This window comes from Puma concolor, chromosome B2, assembly GCF_028749965.1.
Source record: "Puma concolor isolate L17-30 chromosome B2, mPumCon1.1.hap2, whole genome shotgun sequence".
Classification (NCBI taxonomy): domain Eukaryota; kingdom Metazoa; phylum Chordata; class Mammalia; order Carnivora; family Felidae; genus Puma; species Puma concolor.
In genome coordinates, this window is record NC_141671.1 from 64,417,100 (window position 1) to 64,435,834 (window position 18,735).

General features: G+C 35.5%; 1 protein-coding gene across 1 annotated transcript in view; it reads left to right on the forward strand.

The window, feature by feature from the left end:
• The window catches only part of COL19A1 (collagen type XIX alpha 1 chain), a 349,065-nt gene that overhangs the window by 139,359 nt on the left and 190,971 nt on the right, over positions 1-18,735 (forward strand). The window lies entirely within an intron of this gene.

Below are 18,735 nucleotides of genomic sequence, written 5' to 3' on the forward strand. Positions count from 1 at the left end.
AAGGATAGTACAGTCTAAAGTAGGATTCTATGTCTGAATTGTCTGAGAATGGTCTTCTGTCCTCCATTTCAAGTTTGCTTTAGAGATTTGTCTTTTCCCTGTTAGTTGGTTCCCAGATAAGACAGTAAGAAAACAGGGGCGCCTGGGTGGCTCAGTCGGTTAAGTGTCTAACTCTTGATTTCAACTCAGGTGATCATTTCATGATTCATGAGTTCGAGACTCACATAGGGCTCTTCACTGACAGTGTGGAGTCTGCCTGGGATTCCCTCTCTCTCTCTCCCTCTCTCTCCTGTTCTCTGTCTCTCAAAAAGTAAATACACTATAAAAACAATTTTAAAAAACAAACAAACCATCCTCACTGCTGGTAAATAAATGTACTGGGATCAGTTTGGGAGATCCAAACACTGCTTATGACAAGACTTCTAGTGTTTCTTATATCTCTTCGTAAATCAGACAAGAGTGTTTCCCGAGTTCTGTGCTAGATGCTCTGGAGGAATTTTTAAAAAAACAGAAAACAACATCTGTGTCTTAAGAGAGTCCTAATACTGTTGGAGATTCAAACCAAAGTACTTCCCCTGTTTCTCTTGGCAGTTTGATTTGTCATAATTTGGCTCTCCTCTCTCAGGGGGATATTCTCAAATCTGTATCCTGCACCTGACTTCTTTTCTGGAGTTTGGTCTACTTTACCCAACTACCTCCTAGACCTGTCATCCCAAATGTCTTTTTTGTTCCTTTGATTCAGTATGTCCAAAGCAAAACCCTTCTTTCCTCTCATGTCTGCTTCTCTTCCTGCATTTGCTCTTTTCTATTTGTGAAGACATCACTGTCCTTCCAAGCTTTACCCAAACCCCAAACTTGTAATTTTTGTTAACTCTTATTTCTCTCTTATCTCTTGCTTCTGTCCCATGTCATTTCTCATACCTCCTTTTCTTTTGCATTCCCACGCTATTAACCTAAGCTCCAGCCTTCCATGCTTTAGCCTAGATGGATGGAGTAGCTCCTAACTGAATCCCTGCCTCTGATCTCTGCTATCCCAGTGCCTGTCCTACATGTCCAGCTCCATTAATCTCCACATTTACGGTGTCAGTCTTCTGCTTGAAAAGAATCAGTGGCTTACTAGTGGCTACAGGAGGATGTCCTGACCTCCCTAACTTGCCCTTCATGATCTTTCACAACCTAATCATGCGTGACTTTCCAACTTCATTTCATAGCATTTCTCTTGTTCAGAATCCTGTGTTTTACCCAAACCAGCAAGCTTGCTGGTCCTTAAAATTGTGCCTTTACTTTTACCTTTATCTTATTCTGAAATAGCCTCTTCCTAGATTTTGCCTAAAACATTCCAATAATTATCTTGCCAATAATTAAGTCCAGAATTAAATATACACTAAAGTTTAAGAATCTGAGCTTTGGAACATGACTGCCTGGGTTCATACCCTAGCTGTGCCACTTATTAGCTGTGTCAGTAGTAAATGATTTTTCTCTTTATATCTTGCTAACTCTAATTAAGAACTCCCAGTAAAGTTTATAGAAGATTTTATGTCAAAGCAAGCAAAGAAGAAACCTCTCTGGTCCATGCATCCTAGTCAGAGAAAGAACAAGTTAGAGACTGCCATGGGACCAGTGAGTCACTGGACCTAGCAGTTGAGATTCGCCTGTGATGACTGTGAAGAGTTTCCTCCTAGATTGTAATTCTCACCGGATCCCAGGCAGCAGCTGCAACAGACTGAATTGTCTCTCCCAGATGAGAATAAAGTTTCATCTCCTTTCCTCATCAGCAAAATGAAATGAAATGGCTCATTTTGAAAAGGGGCTGAAATATTATTGCAAACATTGCTATAATTTGGAAAATTTTACACTAGGACACAGATGATTTGGCGATTTTGAGAATTCATTCTAGATGGGGCACCAGTTCCAAATCAGCCTGAGAAACTGTCATTTAAATGCCATTATTTTACTCAAAATTCCTCTTGATGATATTTCATTCACAAGACATTTGTGGGAGACCTACTATTTGTTTCTGCCTGTGTGCATCTGAGAATGGGCAGACCAGTCAAATGATTTGGAGAAATGGGCCTATATTAGCAAATCTTACATCCTGCTCGTTCTCTTCCCCTGCCCATGCTTTTTCCACCTCCTCAGATATCACCTTAGGCCTGGCTTCCCTGAAGAGACATCCTCTTGGTATATCATATTACCCAGGATTTATTCCTGCTATGTTGCCTCTTTCCTTTTTAAAATCAAATGTTGTCTTTCTCTGACTGACTTACTTTGCTTAGCATTATACTCTCTAGGTCCATCCAATACCATAATGATGTCACTCATATGTGGAATTTAAGAAACAAACAAATGAAAACGTAAGAAAGAGAGAGAAAGGAAGAAACAGACTTTTAATTATAGAGAAAAAACTAATGGTTGGGGGGAGGGATGATGGACTGAATAGGTGATGGGGATTAAGGAAGGTACTTGTGATGAGTACCAGGTGACGAATGGAATTATTAAATCACTATACTGTACACCTGAAACTAATATAACACGTTAACTGTCTGGAATTAAAATAAAAATTTATAAAATAAGAGTGGGGGGAAAATCAAATCAAATGTTCTCCCTCCACCTCTTCCTCTTCTCAGATAATCTGAAAAGAACCTATGTCTTATTGTTTGTCATTCCTAATGTAGTGCCCACAATTTTAAGCAAAGTGTGAAGGGTGAGATATGGCATACCATCCTGCCAACATGGTGCATTGGGACCATTGCAGTGGATGCATTAGTTTACTGTTATTTGTTAGTATCTATAGAACTCATGATAACATTACATTGAATGTGTCCTTTGTCCCTGTACCAAAAAATCAATTTCTCTGAAGCTTGGAAGTTCTGACACTACATTAGCAAACATGAACACTGCCTAATAGATTTCCCAAAGGTCTCACTTTCTACAAGATAGGCTTGAATTCTAGACTATACAAATGTTAATTGTGTGGCTTTCCTGCAGCAATTAGCCAAGTTGACTGACGAGGCAAAACTAGGGAAACTTAACAATAGCTGACTTGAATTTATGCAAAAACAGCTGTTAGTTTAACCAGAATTATGCCATTGATTAGTTATCAAATCAAAGATAAGATCACTTCTTGCTATTTTGAGCCCTAAGGATCTTCTAAATTCTTTAATTATACTAACATTTTGTACCTAAGATTATTCTGAGTGATGGACAATAAGAAGATCTTGGAAATGGTTTGTGATACATCAGTGAGAGTGTTTCATGAAAGAGGATTGCTCTTAATGTATGAAATTAAATTCATAATCTATAATTATTAATCTATCTACACTTTTAGTTACTAAAGGAAATTGATATAAGCTGATTTCGTAGAAGTTATTTTGTCAGATTAAGTTTTTTCTCCCCCTTGGAGAGATAACTTAATTAGGTTTATGTCACAAATACAATTAGGTGAGTAATCTTGACTGTAATCCATTTAGATAAAAGAATTTTGAACAACTTGAGACATAAATACATTTATCAAGACAGTCTCGAGACTTTTAAAGCAAGGGCATTGGTCTCAACACAAAGTTGTTTCAGCCTTCCTCTGTTCATACTAATGGCCTTATGAAGTCTGATTTTAAAAGAATCTGGGTGAATGCACCTTACATATAAATTCTTTTATCTCAGCAGTGCAACAATGCTAATTAGGGTAGCTTTAGAAGTTATTTACTCTAATCATTTAAAAACTCAAAAGGCCAATAATGGCAAAAACTTATGTAGATTCACACAGTTGTAAAGACAGATGTGTGATTAGACTTGAGCCCCCTGTTTCCAAGCACCAGACTCTGTTCACCAGATCACAGTTAGAACCTTAAGCTCTGGCTTGGCAGTTTTTGAAAATCTATCATGTTTCTCAGTCTATATTTAGCTTCCAGAAACATAATCAGTTAGGCACTTCTGTGTCATTATCATCATCAATAACAGCAAAGCAATAAATTAATATCTATTGTAAGATATATTAACATGATAAATCTTAATCACAGGTACCCTTTAAGTTAGAAAAGGTTTTTTTATTTACAAAAGTTCTGTTTTATAACTTCCTTTCATTAGTTAATATACATATGTGGATTAGTAATATACATATGTGTATATATATATATATATATATATATATATGTAATTTTCAAGTTTACAACATTTAGGCAAAGGGGCTTTACTTAAAATGATATTCCTTAACTTACTGGTTCTTAATAGTACATAGAAAACAAGACATTTTAATGGTTTAAATTACTGAAAAGTTAACTGTATCGTAAATTTATGTAAAGCCTTTAAACTTTTATAATTTACAAAGGAAATGTGTTTAAATTGTTTCTGATCTATATCAAGTAGATTACTTTCATAACAATAAACCAGAGAATAACACAAATCAGTCTCCACATTAAATTAATTTTGTTAAGAGTTTTCACTGACATCTATTATATATATAGTCAGTATTATATATATGTCACATATACAAAATATAAAATACACTTATAGAGTAGGAGGATAATTGATAAACTACATGCATATGTAGGGGAATTCTAAATAATCCCAGCAGAGGAAGATGAGAAAGGCTGAAAGAGTAAATGCATTCTCCATTCTTCCCACCTATTGGTCAGAAAAGGGTGGAAGCCTTGCATTTGAGGTGCTGGAACACAACTTCTATCCAAAGCCCAGAATGGTGACTAAACTATTCAGACACGGGATTGATCCTAAGGAAGCCAGTTTATATGCAATTTATGGGAGTCCCAGGAAGAGGGGAGAGAGATAAACAAGACAGAAATAAGAGCCAAAAACTTCCCAAGTTTGATGAAAATTATTAGTATATTGATCCAAGAAGCTCAATAGATCCCAGATAGGATAATAATAAAGAGAACCAATTGTAGACACGTTGTAGTCAAACTGCTGAAAACCGAAGACAATTAGTAAATTATGAAAGCACCAGGAGTAAAAATAATTAATCATGTACATGGAACCACAATGAGAACAATGGCTAATGTCTTCAGAAATCGTGAAGACCAGAAGGCAATAGAATGACATACTCAAAAAGAAATTGTCAATTAAGAACTCTATATCTGGTGAAACTGCCTTTCAAGTATGAAGACAAAAATAAAGACATTTCCAGATAAAAATAAAATAAAAATAAGTTATTTTCTAGCAGATATGACCCACCTGAGTGACTAAAAGGAGTCTTTCAGACCAAAAATCCAGAGGAAATAATGAAAAGCACTGGAAATTGTAAATATATGGGTCAATGTAGTAACTCTGATAGATATTTACATGTGTTTGTATAATATATAGATTATATTCTCTATTAATTTTTTAAAAGCCTATTTTTATTTTTTATTTTTTTAAATATTTTTTAATGATTATTTATTTTTGAGAGAGAGAGAGGCAGAGTGTGAGCAGGGTAGGGCAGAAAGAGAGGGAGATACAGAACAGGCTCCAGGCTCTGATCTGTCAGCACAGAGCCCAGTGTGGGGCTCGAACTCACGAACTGGGAGATCATGATCTGAGCCAAAGTTGGATGCTTAACTGACTGAGCCACCCAGGTGCCCTAAGAGCCTATTTTTAAATTTTTTTTTTAATGTTTATTTATTTTTGAGAGACACAGTGCAAGCAGGGGAGGGGCAGAGAGAGAGGGAGACACAGAGTCCAAAGCAGGCTCCAGGCTCTGAGATGTCAGCACAGAGCCCGATGGGGGGCTCGAACCCACAAGCTGTGAGATCATGGCCTGAGCTGAACTCAGATGCTTAACTGACTGAGTCACCTAGGCGCCCTGTAAAAGCCTATTTTTAACACAAAACTTTAACAATGTACTATTAGGTTTATAACATACGGTTATAACACATAGCATATGTAATGTATATGGCAACAATAATATGCAGAAAGGGGAAGAAAATGGAGCTGAATTGGAGCAAAGTTGCCATAGTTTACTGAAATCAAACCAGTGTTCACTAGAATAGATTGTGATAAGTTAAAAGTGCAAATTGTAAGTGCTAGAGCAATTACTTTTTAAAAAGATAAATACTCATAAGAGAAAACTAAAATAGTATGCTAAAATATTTTGTGAACAAAGTGAAGGCAGTAAAGAAAGAACAAAGGAATGAAAAAGATGACACATACAGAAATTATATAACAAAGTGGAAAATATGTCTAACCCAATGTCACAAAGAATTTCTTCTATACTCTACCATTTTTTAGTTTTGAATTTTACATTTGAGTCTAAATTCCATCCAAGTTAATTTTCACATAGGGTGTGATTTATGGACCAAAGTTCATTTTTACACAGATATCCACCATACCAAATATTACATTAAAATCTTATCTTAAAGTCATATGGAAATACAAATGACCTGACATAGCCAAAGCAACTCTGAAAACAAACAACCAAACAAAATCTGAAGGACTAATGTTACCTGTTTTCAACATTTATCATAAAGATAATCAAGAAAGTTAGTGTTCATTTAAGTATAGATACATAGACCAATGGAAAAGAATAGAATCCAGAAATAATTCCACATATATACGACAACTTATTTTCAAAAGATGTACTAAAATAATTTTCAACAAACTCCTGGAACAGACATTCATGTAAAAAAATAATTTTAATCCATATCTCCCACATTATCCATACATTTACATTTATCCATTTACATTTATCTATAAATAACTAAATTTGTTTATAAACTCAGAAATGATGCTAAAAGGAGAATTCACAAAAGAAAAAGTTGATATATTAGAGTTTATCAAATCCCTCTGAGATCAAAGTAATGGAGCAAATAACTTGAGATGATAGGAAGAGTTTTTTGACCATGTGAAAGTCACATATGTCCTCTGAGTTGGGAATTTATCATCAATAAATGGGGATGACAATATCCACCTCCTAAGGTTATTGCTAGAATTAAAGTGGGCCCTTACTATGTATAGCATTTGGCACAGTCTGACATATATGAGTTGTATAGAGTAGAAGCTAATTACTATATTTTATTGAGAGTATCTATTGAAATATTAGTGATGTTAATACCTACATTGGGGATAATGATGGATTAATTCAAACTCTGTAAAAGGGTTTCATTACTTACCTAATGTAGTATTTTGAATACAAAAGCACTACAATTTTGTTTGGAAGAACATTAACTTTTGGTAGTTTTTGAAGATTCACCAAAGAATGGGTACTAAAAAAATCTTAAATGTGATCTAATATACATTATCCTCTTTCCTTTGGTTGGGATTGCGTTTAAGTTTGTATCAGACTAGAATGATTCATTGTATTTTCAAAGAAACTTTAGAGATGTTCTGTTGGCTTTGTTTTTGAATCTTTTTTGCTTTTAAACTTATCCAAACACTAAGAAATGATCTGGATGCATTTACTTTCTAACAACCTCCGATATCAAATGAATTTTCTTTAATTCTAGTTTAAATCTTTAATACTACAGTTTTGTTTTTACTCAATTTCTTCTCAATGGAGAAAAAGAGAACAGCTGGTTACTATTGTCAGATTTCTTTTGTTTGGGATTTATTAAGTATGCAACCCTTGAATATCTTTCCTTTTTTTCCTGTTTGCATATACAACTGACACTGCTTTTTTCTGAAGGATGGTAGAATTTACAATGAAGAAGCTTTTTTTTCTTTAAGTTTTTATTTAAATTATAGTTAGTTAACATATATTGTAATATTAGTTTCAGTAGAATTTCAGCAGAATTCAGTAGTAGAATGAAAAGGAGTGCTCATCACATGTCCTCCTTAATAACCATCACCCATTTAACCTATCCCCTCACCCACCACCTCCCTTCCAGCAACCTCAGTTCTCTATAGTTAAGAGTCTGTTTTATGGTTTTCCTATCTCTTTCCCCCCACCATGTTCATTTGTTTTGTTTCTTAAAATCCACATATGAATGAAATCATATGGTATTTGTCTTTCTCTGACTGACTTATTTTGCTTAGCATAATACAGTCTAGCTCCTTCCACATTGTTGCAAATGGCAAGTTGTCATTCTTTTTTATGGCTCAGTAATATTCCATTGTATATCTACACCATATTTCTTCATTCATGAGTCAAAGGACATTTAGACTTTTTCCATAATTTGGCTAATGTTGATAATGCCCCTATAAATATCAGGGTGCATGTGTCCCTTAAGTTCAGTATTTTTGTCTCCTTTGGGTAAATAGCTAGTAGTGCAATTGCTAGATCATGGGGTAGTTCTATTTTTAACTTTTTGAGGAACCTCCATACTATTTTCCAGAGTGGCAGCACCAGTTTGCATTCCCACCAACAGTGTAAAAGGGTTCCAGTTTCTCCATATTCTCCCCAACACTTATTGTTTCCTGTGTTGTTGGGTTCATCCATTATGACAAATGTGAGGTGATATTTCATTGTAGTTTTGATTTTTTTTTGTTTTTATTTTTTATTTTTTTAAATTTACATCCAAATTAGTTAGCATATAGTACAACAATGATTTCAGGAGTAGATTCCTTACTGCCCCTTACCCATTTAGCCCATTCCCCCTCCCACAACCCCTCCAGTAACCCTCAGTTTGTTCTCCATATTTATGAGTCTCTTCCGTTTTGTCCCCCTCCCTGTTTTTATATTATTTTTGTTTCCCTTCCCTTATGATCATCTGTTTTGTCTCTTAAAGTCCTCATATGAGTGAAGTCATATGATTTTTGTCTTTCTCTGACTAATTTCACTTAGCATAATATGCTCCAGTTCCATCCACATAGTTGCAAACAGCAAGATTTCATTCTTTTCGATTGCCGAATACTCCATTGTATATATATACATCTTCTTTATCCATTCATCCATCAATGGACATTTGGGCTCTTTCCATACTTTGGCTATTGTTGATAGTGCTGCTATAAACATGGGGGTGCATCTGTCCCTTTGAAACAGCACACCTGTATCCCGTGGATAAATGCCTAGTAGTGCAATTGGTGGGTCGTAGGGTAGTTCTGTTTTTAGTTTTTTGAGGAGCCTCCATACTGTTTTCCAGAGTGGCTGCACGAGCTTGCATTCCCACCAACAATGCAAAAAAGATCCTCTTTCTCCACATCCTGGCCAACATCTGTTGTTGCCTGAGTTGTTAATGTTAGACATTCTGACAGGTGGAATGTGGTATCTCATTGTGGTTTTGATTTGTATTTCCCTGATGATGAGTGATGTTGAGTATTTTTTTCATGTGTTGGTTAGCCATCTGGATGTCTTCTTTGGAGAAGTGTCTATTCATGTCTTTTGCCCATTTCTTCACTGGATTATTTGTTTTTTGGGTGTTGAGTTTGATAAGTTCTTTGTAAATTTTGGATACTAACCCTTTATCTGATATGTCATTTGCAAATATCTTTTCCCATTCTGTCGGTTGCCTTTTAGTTTTGTTGATTGTTTCCTTCACTGTGCAGAAGCTTTTTATTTTGATGAGGTCCCAGTAGTTCATTTTTGCTTTTGTTTCCCTTGCCTCTGGAGACGTGTTGAGTAAGAAGTTGCTGTGGCCAAGATCAAAGAGAGGTTTTTGCCTGCTTTCTCCTCAAGGATTTTGATGACTTCCTGTCTTACATTGAGGTCTTTCATCCATTTTGAGTTTATTTTTGTGTGTGGTATAAGAAAGTGGTCCAGGTTCATTCTTCTGCATGTCGCTGTCCAGTTTTCCCAGCCCCACTTGCTGAAGAGACTGTCTTTATCTCATTGGATATTCTTTCCTGCTTTGTCAAAGATGAGTTGGCCATACATTTGTGGGTCCACTTCTGGGTTCTCTATTCTGGGTGATCTGGGTGTCTGTTCTTGTGCCAGGACCATACTGTCTTGATGATTACAGCTTTGTAGAATAGCTTGAAGTCTGGGATTGTGATGCCTCCTGCTTTGGTTTTCTTTTTCAGGACTGCTTTGGCTATTCAGGGTCTTTTCTGTTTCCATACAAATTTTAGGATTATTTGTTCTAGCTCTGTGAAGAATGCTGGTGTTATTTTGATAGGGATTTCATTGAATATGTAGATTGCTTTGGGTAGTATTGACATTTTAACAATATTTCTTCTTCCTATCCAGAAGCATGGAATATTTTTCCATTTTTTTGTGTCTTCTTCAATTTATTTCATAAGCTTTCTATAGTTTTCAGTGTGTAGATTTTTCACCTCTTTGGTTGGATTTATTTCTAGGTATTTTATGGTTTTTGATGCAATTATAAATGGGATCGATTCCTTGATTTCTCTTTCTGTTGCTTCATTGTTGGTATATAAGAATGCAACTGATTTGTGTGTGTTGATTTTATATCCTGCAACTTTGCTGAATTCATGAATCAATTCTAGCAGTTTTTTGGTGGAATCTTTTAGGTTTTCCATATAGAGTATCAAGTCATCTGCGAAGAGTGAAAGTTTGACCTCCTCCTGGCCAATTTGGATGGCTTTTATTTCTTTGTGTTGTCTGATTGCAGTGGCTAAGACTTCCAATACTATGTTGAATAACAGTGGTGAGAGTGGACATCCCTGTCTTGTTCCTGACCTTAGGGGGAAAGCTCCCAGTTTTTCCCCATTGAGGATGATATTAGCATTGGGTCATTCATATATGACTTTTATGATCTCGAAGTATGCTCCTTCTATCCCTACTTTCTTGAGGGTTTTTGTCAAGAAAGGATGCTGTATTTTGTCAAATGCTTTCTCTGCATCTATTGAGAGGATCATATGGTTCTTGTCCTTTCTTTATTGATGTGATGAATCACATTAATTGTTTTGCAGATATTGAACCAGCCCTGCATCCCAGGTATAGATCACACTTGGTCGTGGTGAATAATTTTTTTAATGTATTGTTGGATCCGGTTGGCTAATATCTTGTTGAGGATTTTTGCATCCATGTTCATCAGAGAAATTGGTCTATAGTTCTCCTTTTTAGCAGGGTCTCTGTCTGGTTTTAGAATCAAGGTAATGCTGGCTTCATAGAAAGAGTTTGGAAGTTTCCTTCCATTTCTATTTTTTGGAAAGTTTGAAGAGAATAGGGGTTAACTCTTCCTTAAATGTTTGGTAGAATTCACCTGGAAAGCCATCTGGCCCTGGACTCTTGCTTTTTGGCAGATTTTGATTACTAATTCGATTTCCTTCCTGGTTATGGGTCTGTTCAAATTTTCTATTTCTTCCTGTTTCAGTTTTGGTAGTGTATATGTTTCTAGGAATTTGTCCATTTCTTCCAGATTTCCCATTTTACTGGCATATAATTGCTCATAATATTCTCTTATTATTGTTTATATTTCTGCTGTGTTGGTTGTGATTTGTCCTCTTTCATTCTTGATTTTATTTATTTGGGTCGTTTCCTTTTTCTTTTTGATCAAACTGGCTAGTGGTTTATTAATTTTGTTAATTCTTCCAATGAACCAGCTTCTGGTTTCATTGATCTGTTCTACTGTTTTTTGGTTTCAAAAGCATTAATTTGTGCTCTAATCTTTATTATTTCCTGTCTTCTACTGGTTTTGGGTTTTATTTGCTGTTCTTTTTCCAGCTCCTTAAGGCATAAGGTTAGGTTGTGTATGTGAGTACTTTCTTCCTTCTTTAGGAAGGCCTGGATTGCTATATACTTTTCTCTTATGACCGCCTTTGCTGCATCCCAGACGTTTTGGGTTGTGGTGTTATCATTTTCTTTGGCTTCCATATACTTTTTTAATTTACTCTTTAACTTCTTGGTTAGCCCATTCATTCTTTAGTAGGATGTTCTTCAGTCTCCAAGTATTTGTAACCTTTCCAAATTTTTTCTTGTGGTTGATTTTGAGTTTCAGAGCATTGTGATCTGAAAATATGCATGGTATGATCTCGATCTTTTTGTACTTACTTAGGGCTGATTTGTGTCCCAGTATATGGTCTATTCTGGAGAACGTTCCATGTGCACTGGAGAAGAATGTATACTCTGCTGCTTTAGGATGAAATGTTCGGAATATATCTGTTAAGTCCATCTGGTGTAGTGTGCCATTCAAAGCCATTGTTTCCTTGTTGATTTTTCTTTATTAGATGATCTGTCTATTGCTGTGAGTGGGGTGTTGAAGCCTCCTACTATTATGGTATTACTATCGATGAGTTTCTTTATGTTTGTGATGAATTGATTTATATATTTGGGTGCTTTTACATTTGGCACATAAATGTTTACAATTGTTAGGTCTTCTTGGTGGATAGCCCCCTTGATTATGATATAATGCCCTTCTGCATCTCTTGATACAGTCTTTATTTTAAAGTCTAGATTTTCTGGGGCGCCTGGGTGGCGCAGTCGGGTAGGCGTCCAACTTCAGCCAGGTCACGATCTCGCGGTCCATGAGTTCGAGCCCCGCGTCGGGCTCTGGGCTGATGGCTCAGAGCCTGGAGCCTGTTTCCGATTCTGTGTCTCCCTCTCTCTCTGCCCCTCCCCCGTTCATGCTCCGTCTCTCTCTGTCCCAAAAATAAATAAACGTTAAAAAAAAAAATAATAAAGTCTAGATTTTCTGATATAAGTATGGCTATTCTGGCTTTCTTTCGTTGACCATTAGCATGATAGATGGTTCTCCATCCCCTTATTTTCAATCTGAAGGTGTCTTTAGGTCTAAAGTGGGCCTCTTGTAAACAGTATATAGAAGGATTTTGGTTTTTTATCCATTCTGTTATCCTATGTCTTTTGATTAGAGCTTTGAGTCCATTGACGTTTAGAGTGAGTACTGAAAGATATGAATATATTGCCATTATGATGCTTGTAGAGTTGGAGTTTCTGGTGGTGTTCTCTGGTACTTTCTAATCTTTGTTGCTTTTGGTATTTATTTATTCATATGTGTATATATATGTATGTATATATACACATATATACATACATATATATATGTATGTATATATGGGTTTTTCCCATCTTTTCTTCCCTCAGAGAGTCCCCCTTAAAATTTCTCACAAGGCTGGTTTAGTGGTCACAAACTCCTTTAGTTTTTGTTTGTCTGGGAAACTTTTTATCTCTCCTTCTATTTTGAATGACAGCCTTGCTGGATAAAGAATTCTTGGCTGCATATTTTTCTGATTCAGCACACTGAATACATCCTGCCACTCCTTTCTGACCTGCCAAGTTTCTGTGGATAGGTCTGCTGCAAACCTGATCTGTCTTCCCTTGTAGGTTAGGGACTTTTTTTCCCTCGCCGCTTTCATGATTCTTTCCTTGCCTGAGTATTTTGTGAATTTGACTATGATATGCCTTGTTGATGGTCGGTTTTTGTTGAATCTAATGGGGTCCTCTGTGCTTCCTGGATTTTGATGTCTGTGTCTTTCCCCAGGTTAGCAAAATTTTCTGCTATGATTTGCTCACATAACCCTTCTACCCCTATTTCTCTCTCCTCCTCTTCTGGGACCCCTATGATTCTGATGTTCCTTTTTAATGAGTCACTGATTTCCCTAATTCTTAAATCATGCTCTTTTGCCTTTCTCTTTTTTTCTGCTTCATTATTCTCTATAAGTTTGTCCTCTATATGGCTGGTTCTCTGTTCTGCCTCATCCATCCTTGCCGCTGCTGCATCCACCCATGATTGCAGCTCAGTTATAGCATTTTTAATTTCATTCTGGCTATTTTTTACTTCTTTTATCTCTGCAGAAAGGGATTCTAATCTGTTTTTGACTCCAGCTAGTATTCTTATTATCATTATTCTAACTTCTGGTTCAGACATCTTGCTTGTATTTGTGTTGGTTAAATCCCTGGCTGTCATTTCTTCATGCTCTTTCTTTTGGGGTGAATTCCTTCTCATTGTAGTTTTGATTTGTAGTTCCCTGATGATGAGTGATGTTGAGCATCTTTTCCTGTATCTGTTGGAGATATGTATGTCTTCTTTGGGAAAATGTCTATTCATGTCTTCTGCCCATTTCTTATTTGGATTATTTTTTGGGGGGTGTTGAGTTTCATGAGTTCTTTGTAGATTTTGGATATTAACCCTTTATCAGATATTTAATTTGCAAATATCCTTTCCTATTCTTGAAGGTTGCCCTTTTGTTTATTGTTTCCTTTTCTGTACAGAAGCTTTTTATCTTGATAAAGTCCCAACAGTTTTTTTTGCTTGTGTTTCCCTGGCCTCTGGAAATGTATCTAGTAAGAAGATGCTATAGCTGATGTCAAAAAGATTGCTGCTTGTGTTCTCCTCTAGGATTTTGATGATTTCCTGTCTCACATTTAGGTCTTTCATCCATTTTAAATTTATTTTTGTGTATGATGTCAGAAAGTTGTCCAGTTTCATTCTTTTGCATACAGCTGTCCAGTTTTCCCAACATCATTTGTTGAAGCGACTGTCTTTTTTCCATTGGATATTCTTTCCTGCTTTGTTGAAGATTAGTAGACCACATAGTTGTGGGTTCATTTCTGGATTCTCTATTCTGTTACACTGATCTATGTGTCTGTTTTTGTGCCAGGACCATACAATCTTGATTACTATAGCTTTGTAATATAACTTGAAGTCTGGAATTGTGATGCTTTCAGCTTTGCTTTTCTTTCTCAAGATTGTTTTGGCTATTTGGGGTCTTTTCTGGTTCCATACAAATTTTAGGATTGTTTGTTCTAGCTCTGTGAAAAATTCTAGTGGAATTTTGATAGGGATTTCATTAAATATGTAGATTGCTTTGGGTAGTGTAGACATTTTAACAGTATTTGTTCTGATCTACAAGGGAGAAGTTTTAGAACTCATCTAGTGCTAACATATAACCTGATGAATTAATACTGGTAAAACATGAATTGTCAAGCAACATTTTTTTTTAAGTTTGCTTGTTTGTTTATTTATTTATTTATATATTTATTTCAATTACCCATCACCCACCCTCTCCTCCCTCCCACCCCCCATCAACCCTCAGTTTGTTCTCAGTTTTTAAGAGTCTCTTATGTTTTGGCTTCCTCCCTCTCTGTAACTTTTTTTTCCCCCTTCCCCTCCCCCATGGTCTTCTGTTAAGTTTCTCAGGATCCACATAAGAGTGAAAACATACGGTATCTGTCTTTCTCTGTATGACTTATTTCACTTAGCACAACACTCTCCAGTTCCATCCATGTTGCTACAAAAGGCCATATTTCATTCTTTCTCATTGCCACAAGTAACATTTCTTCTGTATTCCTTATGGTGAATTGTCTGATTTGTTCTATGCTCAGTTACCAGTTGGATATTATTCTTTTTCTTATAAATGATCAAAACTCTTTGCATATTAATAATGTTAACTATTAAGCCACCATATGATACTTTTTCCCATCTTGTCATTTTCCTTTTAGTTTAGTTTATATTTTTTTCTTACAAGTTTATAATTATTATTTTGTCAAATATATTTTTTCTATTATGATTTTCTTCTTTTGGTTCTATACTTAGAGGCACCATACTCACCATAAGCTCTGAGCTATGTTCACTTTATATTTTTTCTGTTCCTTTAATATTTTTATTTTCAAGTCAGCTCTTTAACCCATCCAGAATTAAATGCATGATTGCACATTTATTCCCAATGAAATTTATATTGTTCATTATAGCATATTGTTTCAGTCTGTTGTAACATTTCATGTCTTGAATCTGTTGCATATATATTCATAATATATAATGTATCAGTGGTTCTCAACTGAAGGTAATTTCATCTTCTGTGGAAAATTTGGCAATATTTAGAGACATTTTTATTTGTCAGGACTGAACATAGACAGGCTGGGGGAGAGACTGACTACTGGCCTCTAGTGAGTAGAGGCCAGGGTTGAGGTTAAACATCCTACAATGTACAGGATAGCCCTCACAGCAAAGAATTGTCAATAATGCCAAGATGAAGAGACCATCATATAGGTGAAGGAGTGGGAGAGATCTATTGGGTACCATTCTTCTCCCAGTTACAAAATCACCAATAGTAGTATTACCTGGGCCATATTTCTGTTTCCTGCTCTGAGAAGCACTTGAAGAGACTTTGCCTCATGCTTTGCAGAAATCCAGATGTACACTGAATTTTTTTATCATCCCTGGATGGTTTCAAAAACAAATGAGCTTAATAGTTTTAGAGCACAGACCCTAGAGCTGTGCTGAGGCAGGTTCTACCTCTTATTAGTTGTGTGACCTTGAGCAAGTTACTTAACCTCTCTGTCTTCAGTTTCTTCATCTGTAAAGTGAGAGTAATAGTCCTATCCTTATGCTGGATTATCACAGAATTATAAGATGCTTAAAGTAATGCTTGACATGTAGTAAACATTATAGAAGGATTTGGTAACAATGAAAAAGTACATGACTTGGTTTTTTTTGTGAACCACCTTATTTGATCACAACGGCCTGTACTTGCTTTTTTCTTAATTTAATTTAATTTAATTTAATTTAATTTAATTTAATTTTATTTTATTTTATAAGAGAGGGAAAGAGTTCACAAGAAGGGTGTTGGGAGTGGGGGAGAGGGACAGAGAGAGAGAGAGAGAGAGAGAGAGAGAGAGAGAGATAGGAGAACCTTCAGCAGGCTCTATCCTCAGTGCAGAGCCCGATACAGGACTTGATCCTACGACCCTGGGATCATGACCTGAGTCAAAATCAAGAGTCAGATGCTCAACTGACTAAGCCACCCAGGCACCCCTGTTATTGCTTTTTATATAATTATACTTTTTAAAATCCATTGTAGATTTTTGCCAGTGATCAAATTGAAGCAGCATGTTTCTTCTTTACCCTTCTGGAACATCTCTTATCCTCTTGCCATGCAGCATAAACCCCATCAGATCATCAACTCTGTTCTCTCTCTGATTATTATTTAACTTTTATTACCTCTATCAAGGTTGCAGATTTCCTTATAGGCACATATCTCTTTAATATGTAGAGTTGTTTATTTTTCCTCCTGTGAAAACCATTAATTTTGAATAAAGACTATATTCATTCTGAGTTACATTCTGAAAGTTAATGATGATATCTTTGGAATTATATTGTCTCCTTGTGCCAAAAATTTCAATTCATTCTATTAACATGTGCTGAACACATTTTATGTCACCATCTAGACACCATGTTGTCTCTTATCCCCTTACTAGGTAGATATTTTCTTCTGTGTATTTCTGAGTCTCTTACTTCCTATTTTGCTTTCTGGCATATATGACATCTTCTAGAACAGCACTGTTCAATGGAATTTTCTGTAATAACAGAAATGTTCTAATCTGCACAGCCCAATAGTGTAGATACCACTGAGCACTTGAAAGTGGCTAGGGCAACTGAAGAACAGAGTTTTAAATTTTATTTAATCTTAATTAATTTAAATGTAAATCACCACCTGGGGCTAGTGGCTAGCACATTGAACAGCACAGCTCTAGAGCATTTCCTCATTTCCTCACCCTTCCATTTTCAGTTTAAAATATTCAGCTTGGGGCGCCTGGGTGGCTCAGTCAGTTAAGCATCCGACTTCAGCTCAGGTCATGATCTCACGATTTGTGAGTTCAAGCCCTGTGTTGGGCTCTGTGCTGACAACTCAGAGCCTGGAGCCTGCTTCAGATTCTGTGTCTCCCTCTCTCTCTGCCCCTTCCCCACTTGTGCTCTCTCTCTCTTTCAAGAATATATAAATGTAAAATTTTTTTTCATCTTTATTCTAACTTAAACCTATTTCACTCAATGTACTTGTATATAGTTTTGTTTATCCTATATATTATGTATATTTCTTATACTCCAGTAATCAAGTTAATTTTACTTCATATCCTGTGTTTTCAATATAGTAACAATACATAGTCTTAGATAATTGGGACTGCGCATGTGTATTTCTGTTATTAGAGTATATAATGCATTATCTTGTAAAGTCAGGTGCTTTCTTTTCTTTAGTTTTTGTTTCGGATAAAAATAATAGTGTTCATTGTAGGAAAACAATGAAGAACAACAGAATAAATTGAGAATAAAAATCATCCTAGTGGCACAAAGCAGAGGTTACTACTACTACTACTACTAATACTACTAATACTTCACACACACACACACACGCGCACACACACACACACACACACACACACTGTGTTATGTGATAGACTGTGACTTGGATGAGTTCTTTATATGCATAATATATTCTTTTATTTTTAGATATTTTTACTAATTATACAGATAATACATGTGTTTTGTTTTTAAAAAATTGAATACAAGAGTATGCTGAAGGAACAAAATCACCCATAATCACAGAATCCATAAATCAACCACTTTTACTGTTCTGGTTTGAAACAAATATTTGAAACAAAATATTGTTTCTAAGTTCCATAGTAGGTGGATGCATAGGCTGGTAGGCAAGTAGGTAGCTAGAAGGGTAGATACATAGCCATTTAATTTTTTAAAAAAATTATGCTACAGATATGCAGCATTTGCTAATAAATGTATCCATCCTTCAGATGATAATCAAACAAAAATATGTGTCACTATGGATATGTGTTATAAACAATAGTATTAGTGGCCATTTTGAACATTTGTAACTAAAGTAATAAGAATAGAATAGAAAAGAATAGAATAGATAGAAAAGAATAGAATAGAATAGAATTTGTAACATGTATTCACTGAATTTGTCAATCCCTGGTGTCTTACTTTTTACAGCATAAGAATTTTTAAATACTATAAAATAAAATTCACAAATATGATTTTAATGGCTGCATCATATCCCATTGTATCTATATACCATAATTTATTTAATAGTTCCCTATTACTGGACATTTAGGACGTTTCTCTTTTTTTTAGTATTATAAATAGCATTGCACTCTTCAATTTAGTGCCTGAAACTTTTCATCTCTGATTATTTCCCTAGGATATATTCTTAGAAGCAAAATTG